A 22,608-nucleotide genomic window follows, 5' to 3' on the forward strand; every position below is an offset into this window, starting at 1 on the left:
ACTAAGAGCGCATGGCCGAACGTTCCCCGAACGTTCGGCTAGCGCTGTGATTGGCCGAACGGGTCACGTGGTTCGGACCCGAACGCGCTCTGATTGGCCGAACTGTCACGTGGTTCGGGTAAATAAATACCCGAACCACGTCATATCTCCGCCATTTGTCTGTGGGTTTAGCTTTGGGTAGGCAGGCAGGGTAGTTCGCGCTCCAGCCACGCTAGCCAGGGTCCCCCCTGTCATTGTGTCACTGCTGGGAACAGTAGTACACCGCTTGCTCAGCCACACTATATAGCATTCTGTTTACTGCCACTCTGTGTACCTCGCTCAGCCACACTATATAGCATTCTGTTTACTGCCACTCTGTGTCTGCTGGGAATAGTAGTACACCGCTTGCTCAGCCACACTATATAGCATTCTGTTTACTGCCACTCTGTGTACCTCGCTCAGCCACACTATATAGCATTCTGTTTACTGCCACTCTGTGTCTGCTGGGAATAGTGGTACACCGCTCGCTCAGCCACACTATATAGCATTCTGTTCACTGTTCTGTGTCTGCTTGGAATAGTGGTACACCGCTCGCTCAGCCACACTATATAGCATTCTGTTTACTGTTCTGTGTCTGCTGGGAATAGTGGTACACCGCTCGCTCAGCCACACTATATAGCATTCTGTTTACTGTTCTGTGTCTGCTGGGAATAGTGGTACACCGCTCGCTCAGCCACACTATATAGCATTCTGTTCACTGTTCTGTGTCTGTTGGGAATAGTGGTACACCGCTCGCTCAGCCACACTATATAGCATTCTGTTCACTGTTCTGTGTCTGCTGGGAATAGTGGTACACCGCTCGCTCAGCCACACTATATAGCATTCTGTTTACTGTTCTGTGTCTGCTGGGAATAGTGGTACACCGCTCGCTCAGCCACACTATATAGCATTCTGTTTACTGTTCTGTGTCTGCTGGGAACAGTAGTACACCGCTCGCTCAGCCAGAGTATATAGCATTGTGTTTACTGCCACTCTGTGTACACCGCTCAGCCAGACTATATACCATTGTTTACTGACACTCTGTGTACACCGCTCAGCCAGACTATATACCATTGTTTACTGACACTCTGTGTACACCGCTCAGCCAGACTATATACCATTGTTTACTGCCACTCTGATTCTGCTGGGAACAGTAGTACACCGCTCGCTCAGCCAGACTATATACCATTGTTTACTGACACTCTGTGTACACCGCTCAGCCAGACTATATACCATTGTTTACTGCCACTCTGATTCTGCTGGGAACAGTAGTACACCGCTCGCTCAGCCAGACTATATACCATTGTTTACTGACACTATATAGCAGACTATATAGCATTGTGTGTACACCGCTCAGCCAGACTATATACCATTGTTTACTGACACTCTGTGTACACCGCTCAGCCAGACTATATACCATTGTTTACTGCCACTCTGATTCTGCTGGGAACAGTAGTACACCGCTCGCTCAGCCAGACTATATACCATTGTTTACTGACACTCTGTGTACACCGCTCAGCCAGACTATATACCATTGTTTACTGCCACTCTGATTCTGCTGGGAACAGTAGTACACCGCTCGCTCAGCCAGACTATATAGCATTGTGTTTACTGCCACTCTGTGTACACCGCTCAGCCACACTATATAGCATTGCGTACTCTGCCAGTCAGTGTGTATATTGCTGGGATCAGTAATACTCCACTCACCGTCAACCACTATATGAGCTCAACATGAGTTCCCCAGAGACCTCCGCTGTGAGCAGCACTCCCAACAACAGCAACAGCCAACGCCCCACGCAAGCTATAACATCCACCCCAGCAGCCAGTGGTCAGCAGCAGCCCTCCCCGGAGGAGAACGTTGTGTCCATCAGTCCGTCGCCAGAGCGATTAATGAGGGCTGCCATTGAGGAGATGATGGGGCCTGATGTGGAGGAGGAGGTCTGGCTCAGGCCAGCATCCCAAGTTAATGTTGAGGACGATGAGGGGTCTGTGTCTGGGGATGTTGGGGTGGCAGAGGTGGTGGGTGGGTCAGACTCAGGAGAAGAGTTGTATGATGAGGATGATGATCGGGACCATCTGTATGTGCCTCAGAGTCCGACCCCGGAAAACATGTTGTATCGTGTGTTTAGGTACTAAAATCTGCGTTCCCTCCCAGTAGTGTTGGGCGAACAGTGTTTGCCACTGTTCGGGTTCTGCAGAACATCACCCTGTTCGGGGTGACTATATAGCAGACTATATAGCATTGTGTTTAATGCCACTCTGTGTACACGGCTCAGCCACACTATATAGCATTGTGTTTACTTCCACTCTGTGTCTGCTGGGAACAGTAGTACACCGCTCACCCGCCACTGTATAGCATTGTGCTCTGTGTCACTGCTGACAATAGTGGTACACCGCTCACCCACCACTGTATAGCATTTCTGTACTGCCACTGTACTGCTGCCAGTCAGCGTGTACTTTAAGGATAAGTGAAATGAGGAAGAAATCCGGTGAAAGAGGGAGGGGCAAGGGAAGAGGTGTTTCCGTTGACGGTTCACGTACAGGCCACAGGGGAGCACCCAAGAAAACCCACTCAATACTGCCCATGTTGTCCAGGACAACAACCCTCACAGATCCAAAAGAACAGGACCAGATAATTACTTGGATGACCTCTCAAGCGTCCAGCAGTGGGTTAAGCAGCACCAGCACATCACGCACGAGGTCCGAGTCCTCAGCCAGTTAAAGTCTGGGCTTTCTTTGAAGACTGCACTGAGGATGTTACCATGGCGATTTGCAAGGTGTGCAAGACCCGCCTGAGCAGGGGGAAAAGTATTAACAACCTCTCCACCACCAGCATGAGCCGCCACATTCTATCCAAACATCCCACTCTGTGGGCAAACGCGGCAGGACAGGGTACCACCAGCAACACTGCCTCCCTTGGGTTCACCAGACTCACCACCAGACCCGCCTCAGCAGCAGCAGTAGCCCAGCCATTGCGTGGTTCACAACATTCACAAACATCAGACGATGCTGACACTGTCACTTTCCGGACTAGTGCTCTTGAGGTCTCCCAGTGTTCATCAAACACAACAACCAACAGCCCTTCGGTGTGCAGCGCTACGGTTGAGTTGTCTGTCTCTGAGATGTTTGAGCACAAGAGGAAATTGCCAGCAAATGACCCCCGGGCCGTGGCAGTAACAGCCAGCCAGCATAGCCAAGCTTCTGGCCTGCGAAATGCTGCCATATCGAGTGGTGGAGACAAACAGCTTCAAGGGCATGATGTCAGTGGCCATCCCACGTTACGTGGTTCCCAGCCGCTACCACTTTGCGCGCTCTGCAGTGCCTGAGTTGCATGAGCACGTGGTCAGCTAAATAACCCGAAGCTTGAAGAATGCCGTTGCCTGCAAGGTTCACCTCACCACTGACACCTGGACGAGTGCGTTCGGCCAGGGTCGATACATCTCCCTTACCGCGCACTGGGTGAACCTTGTGGAGCCTGGCAGCGATTCCTCACCTGCTACGGCGCGGGTGTTGCCCACGCCGCAAACAGCTGGATAACAACAGCAGCACCTACCTCTCTGACTCCTTCTCCTCCAACGCATCTCAAAGCTGTACCTCATCCGGAAATGCTAACCCAGCACCAGCAGCAGTAGGATCGTGGAAGCAGTGCAGCACAGCTGTTGGCATGCGTCAGCAAGCGTTGCTGAAGCTGATCTGCCTTGGGGATAAGCAGCACACAGGGGAGGAAATTTGGAGGGGAATAAAGGAACAGACGGATTTGTGGCTGGCACCGCTGGACCTGAAACCGGGCATGAAGCTAGACACCTGGCACGAACTGGCAATGTACACAATAGAGGTGCTGGCTTGCCCGGCAGCCAGCGTTATGTCGGAACGCTGTTTCAGTGCTGCCGGAGGCATCATCACAGATCGGCGTATCCGCCTCTCCACAGAAAATGCAGACCGTCTGACTCAAATTAAAATGAATCAATCCTGGATTGGAAACGACTACGCAACACTCCTGGACCCCAACCAAGTAACATGACCGATGAACATCTGGGATGGTTTAGCGTTTCCGGTCCCTGTTTATTGAACCTCTCATCTGTATTACATTTATGACTGCATGGCGGCAAAAAGCATTGCTGCTATATCCGCACGCTTTTTGTCCTCATGCAAGGCCTGGGTTGTTGTGTCTCACAAAGCGTGGCCTTCTCCTCCTGCGCCTCCTCCTGTTCCATCACGTGTGCTGCTGCTGCTGCTGCTGGGTTACCGTTGCCGGTCCCTGTTTATGGAACCTCTTATCTTTATTACATTTATGACTACATGGCGGTACAAAGCATGCTATCCGCACGCTTTTTGTCCTCATGCAAGGCCTGGGTTGTTGTGTCTCACAAAGCGTGGCCTTCTCCTCCTGCGCCTCCTCCTGTTCCATCACGTGTGCTGCTGCTGCTGCTGCTGCTGCTGCTGGGTTACCGTTGCCGGTCCCTGTTTATGGAACCTCTTATCTTTATTACATTTATGACTACATGGCGGTACAAAGCATGCTATCCGCACGCTTTTTGTCCTCATGCAAGGCCTGGGTTGTTGTGTCTCACAAAGCGTGGCCTTCTCCTCCTGCGCCTCCTCCTGTTCCATCACGTGTGCTGCTGCTGCTGCTGCTGCTGCTGCTGCTGCTGGGTTACCGTTGCCGGTCCCTGTTTATGGAACCTCTTATCTTTATTACATTTATGACTACATGGCGGTACAAAGCATGCTATCCGCACGCTTTTTGTCCTCATGCAAGGCCTGGGTTGTTGTGTCTCACAAAGCGTGGCCTTCTCCTCCTGCGCCTCCTCCTGTTCCATCACGTGTGCTGCTGCTGGGTTAGCGTTGCCGCGTGGTCCCTGTTTATTGAACCACTTATCTTTATTACATTTATGACTGCATGGTGGTACAAAGCATGCTATCCGCACGCTTCTTGTCCTCATGCAAGGCCTGGGTTGTTGTGTCTCAAAGCGTGGCCTTCTCCTCCTGCGCCACCCTCCTCCTGTTCCATCACGTGTGCTGCTGCTGGGTTAGCATTACCGGTCCCTTTTCCTGGAACCTCTTATATGTATTACATTTATGACTGCATGCCGACAAAAAGCATGTTACCTGTGCAAAGAAAACAGACATTTCCCGCATTTAAAAGACAGTTTTCCCTTTGAAACTTTAAAATCGATTTTCTCAAAAACTATAAGCTCTTTTTGCTAAAAATTTTTTTCCTCTTGTACCCACTCCCAAGGTGCACATACCCTGTAAATTTGGGGTATGTAGCATGTAAGGAGGCTTTACAAACCACAAAAGTTCGGGTCCCCATTGACTTCCATTATGTTCGGAGTTCGGGTCGAACAGCCGAACATCGCGGCCATGTTCGGCCTGTTCGGCCCGAACCCGAACATCTAGATGTTCGCCCAACACTACACAGCACACACACTATGCTGCTACCAGGGGAGGACTGGGACCTTCTGGCCTGGGGGGAAACACAGACTATATTCCCGTTATCATGGCAGCCTCAGCCCAAATTATGTCACACACTCACCCCATGTCGTATATGCCAGTAATCACGTGGAGTGTCAATGCGGAAATACAGCAAGGACACTCTGCGAACAGTGTGACAGGAAAAGTACAGGCATCAGGGAGGCACAATACATTTTGAGGGACAATGGCCGGGGTTTCCGTCTTGTCTATAATTCGTGGTTATGGCACTCCATGATTATCGCACCTGACAACTAGTGTTGGGCGAACAGTGTTCGCCACTGTTCGGGTTCTGCAGAACATCACCCTGTTCGGGTGATGTTCGAGTTCGGCCGAACACCTGATGGTGTTCGGCCAAACCGTTCGGCCGCATGGCCGAACTAAGAGCGCATGGCCGAACATTCCCCGAACGTTCGGCTAGCGCTGTGATTGGCCGAACAGGTCACGTGGTTCGGACCCGAACGCGCTCTGATTGGCCGAACGGTCATGTGGTTCGGGTAAATAAATACCCGAACCACTTCATATCTCCGCCATTTGTCTGTGGGTTTAGCTTTGGGTAGGCAGGCAGGGTAGTTCTCTCTCCAGCCAGGCTAGCCAGGGTCCCCCCAGTCATTGTGTGTCGCTGCTGGGAACAGTAGTACACCGCTCGCTCAGCCACACTATATAGCATTGTGTTTACTGCCACTCTGTGTACACCGCTCAGCCAGACTATATAGCATTGTGTTTACTGCCACTCTGTGTACACGGCTCAGCCAGACTATATAGCATTGTTTACTGCCACTCTGTGTACACGGCTCAGCCAGACTATATAGCATTGTTTACTGCCACTCTGTGTACACGGCTCAGCCACACTATATAGCATTGTGTTTACTGCCACTCTGTGTACACGGCCCAGCCAGACTATATAGCATTGTTTACTGCCACTCTGTGTACACGGCTCAGCCACACTATATAGCATTGTGTTTACTGCCACTCTGTGTACACCGATCAGCCAGACTATATAGCATAGTGTTTACTGCCACTCTGTGTACACGGCTCAGCCACACTATAAAGCATTGTGTTTACTGCCACTCTGTGTACACCGCTCAGCCAGACTATATAGCATTGTGTTTACTGCCACTCTGTGTACATGGCTCAGCCAGACTATATAGCATTGTTTACTGCCACTCTGTGTACACGGCTCAGCCAGACTATATAGCATTGTTTACTGCCACTCTGTGTACACGGCTCAGCCACACTATATAGCATTGTGTTTACTGCCACTCTGTGTACACGGCTCAGCCAGACTATATAGCATTGTTTACTGCCACTCTGTGTACACGGCTCAGCCACACTATATAGCATTGTGTTTACTGCCACTCTGTGTACACCGCTCAGCCAGACTATATAACATTGTGTTTACTGCCACTCTGTGTACACGACTCAGCCACACTATATAGCATTGTGTTTACTGCCACTCTGTGTACACGGCTCAGCCAGACTATATAGCATTGTTTACTGCCACTCTGTGTACACGGCTCAGCCAGACTATATAGCATTGTTTACTGCCACTCTGTGTACACGGCTCAGCCACACTATATAGCATTGTGTTTACTGCCACTCTGTGTACACGGCTCAGCCACACTATATAGCATTGTGTTTACTGCCACTCTGTGTACACCACTCAGCCAGACTATATAGCATTGTGTTTACTGCCACTCTGTGTACACGGCTCAGCCACACTATATAGCATTGTGTTTACTGCCACTCTGTGTACACCGCTCAGCCAGACTATATAGCATTGTGTTTACTGCCACTCTGTGTACACGGCTCAGCCACACTATATAGCATTGTTTACTGCCACTCTGTGTACACTTCTCAGCCAGACTATATAGCATTATGTTTACTGCCACTCTGTGCACACCGCTCAGCCAGACTATTTAGCATTGTGTTTACTGCCACTCTGTGTACACGGCTCAGCCACACTATATAGCATTGTTTACTGCCACTCTGTGTACACTTCTCAGCCAGACTATATAGCATTGTGTTTACTGCCACTCTGTGCACACCGCTCAGCTACACTATATAGCATTGTGTTTACTGCCACTCTGTGTCTGCTGGGAACAGTAGTACACCGCTCGCTCAGCCACACTATATAGCATTGTGTTTACTGCCACTCTGTGTACACGACTCAGCCACACTATATAGCATTGTGTTTACTGCCAATCTGTGTCTGCTGGGAACAGTAGTACACCGCTCGCTCAGCCACACTATATAGCATTGTGTTTACTGCCACTCTGTGTACACCGCTCAGCCACACTATATAGCATTGTGTTTACTGCCACTCTGTGTCTGCTGGGAACAGTAGTACACCGCTCGCTCAGCCACACTATATAGCATTGTGTTTACTGCCACTCTGTGTACACAGCTCAGCCACACTATATAGCATTGTGTTTACTGCCACTCTGTGTACACCGCTCAGCCAGACTATATAGCATTGTGTGTACTGCCACTCTGTGTACACGGCTCAGCCAGACTATATAGCATTGTGTGTACTGCCACTCTGTGTACACCGCTCAGCCAGACTATATAGCATTGTGTGTACTGCCACTCTGTGTACACCGCTCAGCCAGACTATATAGCATTGTGTGTACTGCCACTCTGTGTACACCGCTCACCCGCCACTGTATAGCATTGTGCTCTGTGTCGCTGCTGGCAATAGTGGTACACCGCTCACCCACCACTGTATAGCATTTCTGTACTGCCACTGTACTGCTGCCAGTCAGCGTGTACTGATAAGTGAAATGAGGAAGAAATCCGGTGAAAGAGGGAGGGGCAAGGGAAGAGGTGTTTCCCCTGACGGTTCACGTACAGGCCACAGGGGAGCACCCAAGAAAACCCACTAAATACCGCCCATGTTGTCCAGGACAACAACCCTCACAGATCCAAAAGAACAGGACCAGATAATTACTTGGATGACCTCTCAAGCGTCCAGCAGTGGGTTAAGCAGCACCAGCACATCACGCACGAGGTCCGAGTCCTCAGCCAGTTACAAGGAGCCAGTGGGCACAAAGCTGACACAACCGGCAGCGACACCACGCACACAACTGCCATATAACCAGTCCGATGAATTACCTCAGGACACAATGGGGTATTCGCAGGAGCTATTCCCAGGCCAACAAACTTCCACCTTTGAAAGGTCAATGGAGGAACAGCCAGAAATGTTGTGCCCGGATTCACAACCATTAACTGTGGAAAATGCACCGGGCACTGAAATACAAGGCGAGTCCGAGGACTTTGAAACCCAAATTCCAGAGCAAGTTGGGCAGGAGGGGTTGCAATTGCAGGAGGTCGGCCGAGAAGCTCTGGAAGACGACGTTGGAGTGAGCTGCGCAGAGGTTGTTCTGGGGAGCTCTACTCCACGGCGGCGGCCCCCCACAATGACATATGACGAGTTTGAGGAGATGGAAGAGGAGGGTATGGACAATGTGGACATAGACCCAGATTTTGTTTGTGAACGAGAACATCGCCGTCGTAGCAGCAGCACAGATGAGTCTGTTGAAGAACCCACTGCTGCACGAGTTCGCCTTGTGCCACAAGGTAGGCGGCGCGCAATTTCAGACACCACAAGCGTGGAAGTTCAAGTGAGAGGCAAAAGAGGCGCAAACAGAAATCGACAGCAAGGCAGGTGCTCCAAAGTCTGGGCTGTCTTTGAAGACTGCACTGAGGATGTTACCATGGCGATTTGCAAGGTGTGCAAGACCCGCCTGAGCAGGGGGAAAAGTATTAACAACCTCTCCACCACCAGCATGAGCCTCCACATGCTATCCAAACATCCCACTCTGTGGGCAAACGCGGCAGGACAGGGTACCAGCAACACTGCCTCCCTTGGGTTCACCAGACTCACCACCAGACCCGCCTCAGCAGCAGCAGTAGCCCAGCCATTGCGTGGTTCACAACATTAACAAACATCAGACGACGCTGACACTGTCACTTTCCGGACTAGTGCTCTTGAGGTCCCCCAGTGTTCATCAAACACAACAACCAACAGCCCTTCAGTGTGCAGCCCTACGGTTCAGTTGTCTGTCTCGGAGATGTTTGAGCGCAAGAGGAAATTGCCAGCAAATGACCCCCGGGCCGTGGCAGTAACAGCCAGCATAGCCAAGCTTCTGGCCTGCGAAATGCTGCCATATCGAGTGGTGGAGACAAACAGCTTCAAGGGCATGATGTCAGTGGCCATCCCACGTTACGTGGTTCCCAGCCGCTACCACTTTGCGCGCTCTGCAGTGCCTGAGTTGCATGAGCACGTGGTCAGCAAAATAACCCGAAGCTTGAAGAATGCCGTTGCCTGCAAGGTTCACCTCACCACTGACACCTGGACGAGTGCGTTCGGCCAGGGTCGATACATCTCCCTTACCGCGCACTGGGTGAACCTTGTGGAGCCTGGCAGCGATTCCTCGCCTGCTACGGCGCAGGTGTTGCCCACGCCGCAAACAGCTGCACTGCCGTCCCTCCCACTGGATAACAACAGCAGCACCTACCTCTCTGACTTCTTCTCCTCCAACGCATCTTAAAGCTGTACCTCATCCGGAAACGCTAACCCAGCACCAGCAGCAGTAGGATCGTGGAAGCAGTGCAGCACAGCTGTTGGCATGCGTCAGCAAGCGTTGCTGAAGCTGATCTGCCTTGGGGATAAGCAGCACACAGGGGAGGGAATTTGGAGGGGAATAAAGGAACAGACGGATTTGTGGCTGGCACCGCTGGACCTGAAACCGGGCATGGTTGTGTGTGATAATGGGAGTAATCTCATTCGCGCTTTAAGGTTGGCTAAGCTGACACACATCCCTTGCCTGGCGCACGTGATGAACCTAGTAGTTCAGCGGTTCCTGAGGACATACCCGGGCGTGGCCGATCTTCTGTTGAAGGTGCGACGAGTGGCCAAACATTGTAGAAATTCCAGTACTGCTTCGGGGGCACTCGCCAAGATGCAGGAGCGCTTCAATCTCCCCCACCATCGCTTGCTGTGTGATGTCCCTACGCGCTGGAATTCTACGCTGCACATGCTAGCCCGCTTTTGCGAGCAGAAGAGTGCAGTGGTCCAGTACATGACGGCGCAGTACCGAGGCGCATCCGGCCAGCTGCCAAGCTTCTGTGGATCTGATTGGGCCAACATGTTGGACCTCTGCCAAGTCCTCCAAAATTTTGAGCAATCCACGTTGCTTGTGAGCAGTGACAACTCTTCAGTCAGCATTACCATACCACTGCTGTGTTTACTGAAGAGGTCAATGTTGAAAATCAAGGAAACAGCTGTCATGATGCAACTGGGGGAATCTGAAGGAGAAAACTATCAGCGTGATGGTACCAACATCAGGCCATCCGCATCAGGAAACGCTGGCCCCAGCAGCTATGACGAAGAAGAGGAGGAGGAACAGCTGGAGTTGGAGCAGGAATTTCCTGCCACCACTGACGAGGGCCAGAGCGGTGCACGTTGGACTTCCACAATTCAGCGCGAATGGTCAGCAGAAGCAGACCAGGAAGAAGGTGACGACTATGATGCATCACAACAACTATCACAACGCTCACAAGAGGATGATGAGGATTCTGGTAGGACTCTGGCACACATGGCTCAATTCATGCTAGACTGCATTGAACGCGACCCACGCATTGTGCGCATTCTGGACAACACCAATTACTGGGTTTATACTCTTCTGGATCCACGGTACAAACACAATGTTCCAAAACTGCTTGAAGAAAGAGTCAGACAGGTCAAAATGGAAGAATACCAGCAGGCCCTTGTGGAGACTTTAGAGAGGAGATTGACATCCTCCCCCTCCTCTAGCCAGTTGTACGCCGACAGACTGACTTCCGCAAACCCAGGACGACCAGGAGGGCAGCAAACAACACATGCCGCAGCTAGTGCCCAAAAGGGAATGGTATCGGCAGTGTCCTTGGAGTGGGAAAATTTTCTGACACCCATGCAGCAGCAGCCCACAGAACAGCAAGCGTGCAGATCCACCTCCAACACCGATCGCCTGGAGAAGATGGTCAAGGACTACATGTCAGATGGCATAGCTGTGTCTAACAATCCATCTGCACCCTTCAACTATTGGGTATCGAAGCTAGACACCTGGCACGAACTGGCAATGTACGCAATAGAGGTGCTGGCTTGCCCGGCAGCCAGCGTTATGTCGGAACGCTGTTTCAGTGCTGCCGGAGGCATCGTCACAGATCGGCGTATCCGCCTCTCCACAGAAAATGCAGACCGTCTGACTCAAATTAAAATGAATCAATCCTGGATTGGAAACAACTACGCAACACTCCAGGACCCCAACCAAGTAACATGACCAATGAACATCTGGGATGGTTTAGCGTTTCCGGTCCCTGTTTATTGAACCTCTCATCTGTATTACATTTATGACTGCATGGCGGCAAAAAGCATTGCTGCTATATCCGCACGCTTTTTGTCCTCATGCAAGGCCTGTGTTGTTGTGTCTCAAAAAGCATGGCCTTCTCCTCCTGCGCCTGCTCCTGTTCCATCATGTGTGCTGCTGCTGCTGGGTTAGCGTTGCCGGTCCCTGTTTATGGAACCTCTTATCTGTATTACATTTATGACTGCATGGCGGTAAAAAGCATTGCTGCTATATCCGCACGCTTTTTGTCCTCATGCAAGGCCTGGGTTGTTGTGTCTCACAAAGCGTGGCCTTCTCCTCCTGCGCCTGCTCCTGTTCCATCACGTGGGCTGCTGCTGCTGGGTTAGCGTTGCCAGTCCCTGTTTATGGAACCTCTTATCTGTATTACATTTATGACTGCATGGCGGCAAAAAGCATTGCTGCTATATCCGCACGCTTTTTGTCCTCATGCAAGGCCTGGGTTGTTGTGTCTCAAAAAGCGTGGCCTTCTCCTCCTGCGCCTCCTTCTGTTCCATCACGTGTGCTGCTGCTGCTGCTGGGTTAGCGTTGCCGGTCCCTGTTTATTAAACCTCTCATCTGTATTACACTTATGACTGCATGGCGGCAAAAAGCATTGCTATATCCGCACGCTTCTTGTCCTCATGCAAGGCCTGGGTTGTTGTGTCTCACAAAGCGTGGCCTTCTCCTCCTGCGCCTCCTCCTGTTCCATCACGTGTGCTGCTGCTGCTGGGTTAGCGTTGCCGGTCCCTGTTTATTGAACCTCTTCTCATCTTTATTACATTTATGACTGCATGGCGGTAAAAAGCATGCTATCCGCACGCTTCTTGTCCTCATGCAAGGCCTGGGTTGTTGTGTCTCAAAAAGCGTGGCCTTCTCCTCCTGCGCCTCCTCCTGTTCCATCACGTGTGCTGCTGCTGCTGCTGCTGGGTTAGCGTTACCGGTCCCTTTTCCTGGAACCTCTTCTCTGTACAAAAAGCATGTTACCTGTGCAAAGAAACATGACATTTTCCACATTTAAAAGACAGTTTTTCCTTTTAAACTTTACAATCAATTTTCTCAAAAACTATAAGCTCTTTTTCAAAAAAAATTTTCCCTCTTGTACCCACTCCCAAGGTGCACATACCCTGCTAATTTGGGGTATGTAGCATGTAAGGAAGCTTTACAAAGCACGAAAGTTCGGGTCCCCATTGACTTCCATTATGTTCGGAGTTCGGCGCGAACACGCGAACATCGCGGCGATGTTCAGTGAACGTTCGCGAACCCGAACATCTAGGTGTTCACCCAACACTACTGACAACCACATTGGCCCAATATTTCCCAACATCTCAGATTGATACATTCAACCAATTTCCACCCCAAATTTTTTTGCCAATTTGCTAATATCAAAACGGTTGGTCGATCGGCTGTCGAGTCAACAGAAGTATGGCCACTGTAATTCCCTTTCCCTCAAGGCCAATCCCCCCACTCCCCCCCCCCCCCACCCCCCACATACACCTACCTATGTCCTCCCCTTCACCACCATCTCTACTAATCCCGGTTTTCACTACCTTATAGTGTGTCTGATCCCTTATGCAGAGAAATAATGAGGAGAGATAAGCTGAAAGAGAAGGAAGAAGAAATTTGCCTCCTCAGGATTGCACTTTTATTTAGCTTTCCTGTATGACAAGAAGAAACAGACACCCAGCACTAGGGAAAGGGGGAAACAAAGGTGAATGAAGGAGGCTGGTGCATACCAAGAGTGCTTCTGAGCGCCTTTCAAATTTACAGCAATTTGAAAAGCTCTGGGCTAATGTTACCCTATGAGGGTGTTCCCACAGCAGCGTTGTGATTTTTTAAAATCGCAAACATGCTGCAGGTAGCATTTATTGGAGCGATTCTTTCAAAAATCGCTTCACAAAGTTGCATTTGCGAATTGCTAGCGATTTCTATTGCGATTTTGTTGTGCACTAGCCCAGAAAGAGGAAGAATGGAGTGAGACTGAGAATAGCCTGAGATGGAGCAGAGAGCTAATCTGTATTGCAATCCCACATTACACAGAGGCTAGTTGCCGGTAATAGGACTGCTGTCCCTGCTGGTCTCTCACACAAGTCAGAAAGCAGCCCTTCTGGAGTCTAGGGACTGTCAAAATTTTTCAACCTGTTTAACACCTTATCTGCACATGCAGTCATTTTAACAATGGGGAGAGACCAGACAGATTTTTTCCCACAGACCCTCCTCTGCATCATGCTGTGTATATTTACCAGCTTGCCTGCCCTCTAATTGCACTTTTATCAGCTAGCCTAGTGTTTCACATTGCCTTACATCAACAAACCTGAATACACCAGACACTGGACCAACCCTAAATCACTGAATAAAAGGCGGCCTGGGGGGCAGTCCATGCCTGGCTGCTACACAGTCTCTACTTCCACGCAGTTACCAGTAGAAGAGAGAGAGGGACTGAATGAATCTCAGGACTCAGGAGCTGATGCTGTACTCAGATCCCTGACTAGGATAAGTGCCTTCTCTCACTGACTCATTCATTACTGTGGTTCTTTGAATCATTGAGATAAAGGAAATGAATGAATCAGTGAATCAGTTATGAGTCAAGTCAGGCGCTGCTGTTAGCTGCTGCTGTGTAAACTGATACCTGAGTGAGCTGAGAGGCATTTTTTCTCTCACTACTCAGTGCAGCAGCGCCCTTCCCTCCTCCTGTCGCTCTAGGCAAGAATTTATACCTGCCTAATGGCTCAGACGCCTCTGCCTGGGGCTTCAAAGACCACCAGCCCCCTGCAGATGTCCTGTGCCTGCGCAGAGACAAACCGATCCTTCGGTCTTTGCCTGCGTGGCCCTGGCCACACGCACCCTCAATTGCGTTCCCATCGCTGTGGCCATCCTGCGCATGCCCAGTATGCTTACTTTGTGTATGTATATATGTAGTACATGTACTGGCCAGGTCAGCCAATGGTGACGGGAGCACAATCGAGGATGCATACGGCCAGGGCCGCTCAGACGCAGTGGCCCCAAATATAAAACTAGCTGGCTGCGGGGGACCGGCGGATCATTTTGTACCAGTGAGGGCACAGGACGTCTGCAGGGGGCTGGTGGAAGCCCCAGGTAAATGAAACTTTTTTTATATTTACTTAGTTAAGGTTTACTTTAAGGAACAGTGAACACAGAGCTTGCTGCCTAACCCATGGGGTGCTGTCCCAAAATAAGCTACAGTGGTATCAACTTAGGAAGATGTCAGCCTGAGAGCTTAGGAAGTGCAGTACTGTATACTGTTTAGGCAATTTTTTCTGTTTACAAAATTTACTTTAATATTTTACTTTTTTTATAAGGTAAGAGAATTTGTGCCGGAGAGAACTTGGCTAAAATGGAATTGTTCCACCTTTTTACGACATTGCTGCAGAACTTCACCTTCCAGCCACCACCCGGAACTACACTGGACCTCATGCCTGCCGTGGGCTTCACAGCTCTTCCACTAAAACATGAAACATGTGCAGTTTCTCGTAGCTAACTAATTTAAAGTATCCATCTGCATACAAATACTCAAACTGAATTTTAAGCAAGAATGCAATTGAAGTTTTTAAAGAGACACTTAAGCCAGAAAAAAATGAGTTTTACTCACCTGGGGCTTCTACCAGCCCCCTGCAGCAGTCCTGTGCCCTCGCAGCCACTCATGGATCCTCCGGTCCCTCGCCACCAGCTAGTTTCATTTTTGCCAACAGGCCCGTCAGTACTGGCCACGTGTAGATTTTTCCGTAGCTTTTTCCGCATTCCCGACTGTAATTAGCGCTATTGCGGGCCGCAACGCGTACAAAAATACGCGTTGCCGCATATCTATGCGTTCGTAATGCGGCAACGAGTATTTTTGTACGCGTTGCGGCCCGCAATAGCGCTAATTACAGTTGGGAATGCGAAAAAAGCTACGAGTGGCCAGTCCTGACAGGCCTGTCAGCAAAAACGAAACTAGCTGACGGAGGGGGACCAGATGATTAGTGAGTGGCTGCGAGGGCAGAGGACTGCTGCAGGAGGCTGGTAGAAGCCCCAGGTCAGTAAAACTCATTTTTTTTTCTGGCTTAAGGTTCACTTTAATCATGGTTATCTGTTTTCACCTTAGAAAATAATAATTACCCAGCATTCCTGCAGTTTTGCATGAATGGTTGTAGAACACTTGTTGGAACTGTTTTTGTCTATCAGGAGACCACTTTCCTTGCTCTGCAGTCCCTTGAGCCTGGAGACAGACACACCCCTTTGCCTTACAGTGTGCACAGTTAATTACACAATATTAAAAGTACACAATAAATTCTTAATTGCATAGATTGATGCCTCGCCTGTTATCTACTCTGCACATTGTTTCTATTGCGAGTGCACATCCAGAGGAGTGGACAGCTAGCTAGGTCGCCAGCTTGAGCGTTTGGTGTAGGCCTCAACTTACTATCCACACATCAATCCTTTGCCTTACAGGCAGAGACACATTTCTGTAATGGTCACAAATGCCTAGGCCCTAGCCCTGGATCATCTGCTAGACGGGCTGGTAATTCCACCAGTCAGGGCCAGGCGGTGCAGGTGCAGTCCAGCCACACCATACCCCTATCGAGCTTCCATGGTTGGGATTGTTCAGAACGCTTCCGCCAATGGGACACATGAGCAGAGCCAGGCTGCACGTGTGCAGTATGCCCCGGTTTGTGGAGTTACCAGGGCATCAAGAAGATCCAGGCAGCCCGGGAGGAGGGTGAGGGACCAATCAGCCTGAAGGGGGCCGGAGGAAGAACCAGGTATGTATACATTTTAGTTTTTTTGTCTCTCTTCTTTTCATGAATACATGCCACACAGGCACACTTTGCACTGCAGCAGTTCTGCATGTAGTAGTGGTTACAAATAGATTATTTCCATATTTAGCACTGATGCATTATGAACATCAAGGCTCATTTATTATCTTACTATCCAGTGAGTTATGCCATTTTATTTACTTCTCACCTCATCTATACAATGACAAATCCAAAACAAAGCAAACAAAAACATTGTGAAAAATAAGTTCCCTCGGACTAACAAATGTTGGATATTAATTTTAAAACTTATTTTAGCATATATTACTTGCTAATTATTGAAAGGTATCAGTGGCGTAGCTAAGGAGCTGTGGGCCCCGATGCAGGTTTTACATTGGGGCCCCCCAAGCACTCTATACATAACAATTGATACAGCGCACCAAAATCTGTCAATGGCAACTACAGTGTCAGAGGTGCAAGAAGGGGATGGGAAATAGCTTGTTACTGATTACCACTATTCAAACTATCTATAGAAGTGATTATTATGAGCACAGGACCAATAGAGAGCTAATACTGCAGTTGAGAGAGGGCCCTTTGGGGCCTCTCTGGCTCAAGGGCCCCAATGCGGTCGCAACCTCTGTAATCCCGACTGCTACGCCCCTGAAAGGTATTATATACATAATGGCTATCATTCATAAAGCATTTCCGCATGCAGAAATGCTGAAAACAGGTGACTTTACCGAGCACATAGCAAAATGTCTATTCATAAAGGCTGTTTCCGCAGCAAAAGTTGACATTCCCGAGCAGAGCGATAAATTACCACCGTGTGCAGTGATTTTGTTAACAAATGTTCCTAAATGTCAATTCATAAAGATTAGAGCAAGCGGTATGCGGACGGGGAATACCGCTCCCTTGGAAGTAGCGATAAGCATGCGGATTACATTTAAGTTAATGGACAGACCTCCCAAGCAGCACCAGTGAGAGCAGCGCACGGAGGGACTCAGGCAGCTTCTCCTGTTACGCCAGCCTACCGACAGCCTAGAGCCAGCCTAGTTCGGGAAATCACTGCAGTGCTAGCGCAACTGTAAACATTTTTATGAATGAGCACCCAGAAGTCTAAACTACCGAATACAACAACAATTTGAGCACAATAAGAATATAATGCAAAAAATCCATGTTCATGGACCAACAAAGTACTAGAAAGCAAAACAGAAGTCCATATTGAACCAAAAAATCTGCGCAACTCCAAGCAAGATCAATAATAAGTTTTATTTAAGGAACACTAATAAAAGCAATTAAAAACATACAGAGCCCAACACTCTGCGTACAGCAGACGAATAATAAGTACTGTGAAATGAATTGTAATACAAATATATTACATGCATCATGGGAAATGTTCACATCATGAATATGTACAGGAAACCAAAGTGGGCTACCTTAAAATTGTGTATCCATAATGCATGGCAGCTCGTGGGAAATACCCTATCTAATAGATCCACTTACCCCCAAAGATGCCACCATCTGCTGAGCGAGGCTGGGCTCAAAAAGCTGTCTAACGCGTGTCGGACTTCCGTCCTTCGTCGGAGCTCTGACGAAGGACGGAAGTCCGACACGCGTTAGACAGCTTTTTGAGCCCAGCCTCGCTCAGCAGATGGTGGCATCTTTGGGGGTAAGTGGATCTATTAGATAGGGTATTTCCCACGAGCTGCCATGCATTATGGATACACAATTTTAAGGTAGCCCACTTTGGTTTCCTGTACATATTCATGATGTGAACATTTCCCATGATGCATGTAATATATTTGTATTACAATTCATTTCACAGTACTTATTATTCGTCTGCTGTACGCAGAGTGTTGGGCTCTGTATGTTTTTAATTGCTTTTATTAGTGTTCCTTAAATAAAACTTATTATTGATCTTGCTTGGAGTTGCGCTGATTTTTTGGTTCAATATGGACTTCTGTTTTGCTTTCTAGTCTAAACTACTGAATGCTGTGTTTTCCCGCACTGATTTTATTTACCGAACACCCCTTTATGAATGATATTGGCTGTGAGAAAGAGATGAGTAGTAACGTAAGATAAAAAGTTTGGTGCATTAAAGTAAACCTAAGACAAAAGGGAGGAAATTGTTTTTACTTACCTGGGGTGCTCCTGTGCTATCCAGCTGGGTCACGGACTACCGCGCGTGGGTGATCCTGGTCATAAGCACCATCTGCACACCACTACAGTCTTAACAAACTGTGCATCTATAGAACGGAGCTGGCCAGAGCCGGGACAAAGTCCTCCAGCACCCAAGGCTGAGACACCAAAGTGCACCCTTCCATCCCTCCCACCCCAGCCGTCACACGCTGATTGCTATTAGACTAAGAGGCACCCCAGGGCCCCCAACACCTTAATCTCTTAATACCTGGCTTGAAGTCACTGCCATGTATTCCCTATTCTTGTTTCTCTCTGCTTCAAACACAATAGGGGAACGATAGCTGAGTGAGCTGTGCGCCCTCTCCTACACTGCGCCCTGAGGCTGCAGCCTCTCTCGCCTCTGCCTCGGCCCGAGTCATGGACTTTGCAAGGCTTTCAGCAACACAACAGAAGGGACCGTGAGGATGGGGAGAAAGCATATGGACTACAGGGGGCTTGTGGAAGCCCCAGGTAAGTAAAAATGCTTTCCTCCGTTTGTCTCAGGTTACACTTTAAGGTCTGTGTCTAAATAATTGTCCTATAATGTAAACTCATCATTCTTGGATCATCTCCACCTGCTGCACTCTAGCATTAGGCGCATACGCTTTTATGTTGAATAAACATTCATTTCCCCAACAGACAATCTGAAATAACTTATTTCTTTAATGAGATGTAACTTAAAGCGAACCTTAAGTCTACTAAAAAAAATGAGATTTACTCACCTGGGGCTTCCCTCAGCCCCCAGCAGCCAATCGGTGCCCTCGCAGCTCCGCTCCGATGTCCCAGGACCCGCCGGCGAGCACTTCCGGTTTGGCTGTCACCGACCGACAGGCATGGGAACGCGAGTGATTGTTGGCGTTCCCAGCCTGTATATCGCCCCCTATGCTGCTATTGCGACCTCCTGGCCAATCACTCGCGTTCCCATGCCTGTCGGCCGGTGACGGCCAAACCGGAAGTGCTCGCCGGCGGGTCCTGGGACATCGGAGCGGAGCTGCGAGGGCACTGATCGGCTGCTGGGGGCTGAGGGAAGCCCCAGGTGAGTAAATCTCATTTTTTTTAGTAGACTTAAGGTTCGCTTTAAATCAAAGAGAGAGAACTGGAAAAATACTAAAAGCAAAGTATGCAATCTCAATTATATTAATTTCACAAACTCTAATTACATCCACTGTTACACAGAAAAAAACAGGTCATGAACAAGACAATGGTGAATGTTATGGTTTTCAAGTAGGTGCCTGCACTGCTCATCACGTTTCTATGAGACTTCATTCTGCTTATGTGGAAGCTGAGGGAAAAAGTAAAAAGAACCGAAGATATGAAGAATGCAAGCAGAGGAAAAATACTCCCCAGTGCATTAAAGAGTCCACATGAATAGGCAAACGCATGGGGGGATTACAGCTGCCCAGAATCCCCCCTCAGACCAGGGCCGATGCAGTGTCTGGGGACAGGAACAAGTTGAGACACCAGAATATCTACAGGCATCCTGCAGCTCACAGGACTGCCTTCTCGCTTTCCCTGCTACAGAAGTGTGAGTACAGCATGGAGCAGCAGTGTGTGTACAGAGCATGGAGCAGCAGTGTGTGTACAGAGCATGGAGCAACAGTGTGTGTACAGAGCATGGAGCAACAGTGTGTGTACAGACCATAGAGCAGCAGCGTGTGTACAGAGCATGGAGCAGCAGTGTGTGTACAGAGCATGGAGCAACAGTGTGTGTACAGAGCATGGAGCAACAGTGTGTGTACAGAGCATGGAGCAACAGTGTGTGTACAGAGCATAGAGCAGCAGAGTGTGTACAGAGCATGGAGCAGCAGTGTGTGTACAGAGCATGGAGCAACAGTGTGTGTACAGAGCATAGAGCAGCAGCATGTGTACAGAGCATGGAGCAGCAGCATGTGCACAGAGCATGGAGCAGCAGCGTGTGTACAGACATGAAGCAGCAGAGTGTGTACAGAGCATGGAGCAGCTCTGGGGAGCTTAAACAGAGTCAGGTATAAGCACAGCCCTGTGCCCTGCTGTGTGCATGCTTTACTTTCCCCTTCATTAGTAGTTTCAGCTGTCCTCATTATTATCTGTATCCAAGCTGCTCCTGATTAATCCCGTTGTCGATCAGGAGCAGATCGGACATTTGGGAAATAATTGTCAGATCCTGTCAGTCGGACAGGAAATTGCATTATGTGTACACAGCATGATGTCCTACCATATTATTATACTGGATCGTGCATGGCTAAGGGAGACCTTTCAGGAATCCCCCCCCCCCCCCCCCCAAAAAAAAATCCTAGGTTTGCTACTGACATGATATAAACAGTTTGAGTATAGCCTGAAGCATCATCTTCAGCTGACTTGCCAAAGCTTTAAGGAAGATTGATTAAAGGAATACTTAAGGCAAAAAAAAAAAATTGATATTTACTCACCCGGGGCATCCCTCAGCTCCCTGAAGCTGGATGGTGCTCTCGCAGCCCCGCTCCGATCGTCCTGTCCCCGCCGGCGGCTACTTCCGGGTCCGGCGACAGCCGCCGACAGGCTGGGAACGCGGCTGTTTCTCCGCGTTCCCAGCCGCTATATCACCCTCTATGCTGCTATAGCGTATATATATATCAGCCGCGTTCCCAGCCTGTCGGGTGAGTAAATATCATTTTTTTTGCCTTAAGTATTCCTTTAAAGTACTGGCCATAGGATATCCAAAGGACAAAAGCACAGAAGCCATAACCAGACAGATGACTCTCTAAGATATGATGATCTTCAGATGTAAGAAAAAGATAGTGTTGAAGGTGGAGATCTTAAAGCAGAAGAAAGAGGAAAGCAGAGCCGATAACCAGATGCTGAAAAAAAGAACTGTGGTTGCAGCAATCACAGAACACAGAAAGAGTGATACAGTCAGCTTTTCAAAGCAGGAATAAGGGCTGGTTCAAACCTGGCAATTTTTCAGCGCTTTGCTGATCGCCGATGATCAGCAAAGCGCTGCTACTAATGTATCCCTATGGATACATTCACACTGCACTGTTTGCGCTGAATCGCAAGATTTTGCCCACGAATTGCGGAGCCAAACGCGATCACGGGCAAGCGGCGCTCCAAGTGCCGAGTTTGAACTAGCCCTTATGCTGGGGATACACGGTTTGTTTTGAACCGTGTATCGAGCTGCACAATAGATTGCAGCGCTTCCTAACTCGTGCCCGCGCACGGCCAGATCCATTCCCGCTCGTTCCCGCAGGCAGTTCTTTATCTTCTCTTTGTTTCTGACCATTGTCCTGCCCGTGGTATCAAGCAGGGAATCGATCCCCGTGGGTATCGGACAGGTCTGAAATTATCAGTGCTGCCATCAGCACTCAATTACACGATTCAAAGCGAACCGTGTATTCCCGGCATTAGAAAAGAAATCAATGATGTAAAGCCCCATCTACACAATACGATTCTTTGTGCAATTCGATTACGATTCTATTTACGATTAAATCCGACTTGTCCGATCGGAATTTGATTCGATTCAATTCGATTTGTCATTGTTTTGCAATGGCAAATCGAATTGAATCGAATCGAATCCCGATCGGACATGTCAGATTTAATTGGATCGTAAATAGAATCATAATCGAATCGCACAAAGAATCGTATCGTGTAGATTGGGCTTAAGAAATAGGAAGCATGATCCTTGCAGGGCAAAAGAAGAAATAATCTGGTTGGCAGCTGTCATTGTCCTTTGCTTTAGCCAGTCCATGACATTTGCAGGCACAATGAATGATTGTATGAGTAGTCCGGCTAAATTAAGCATTACAAGTGCAGTAACTTGAAAGACATTTTTGATTACAGTTTGATAT

General features: G+C 49.0%; 1 pseudogene; it reads left to right on the plus strand.

Annotated features, from left to right (window-relative positions):
* The window catches only part of LOC137570369 (cytochrome P450 2K6-like), a 65,542-nt pseudogene extending 50,126 nt beyond the window's left edge, over nt 1–15,416 (plus strand).
* Nucleotides 15,417–22,608: the final 7,192 nt, after the last annotated feature.

Source organism: Hyperolius riggenbachi, chromosome 4 (assembly GCF_040937935.1).
Source record: "Hyperolius riggenbachi isolate aHypRig1 chromosome 4, aHypRig1.pri, whole genome shotgun sequence".
Classification (NCBI taxonomy): Eukaryota; Metazoa; Chordata; class Amphibia; order Anura; family Hyperoliidae; genus Hyperolius; species Hyperolius riggenbachi.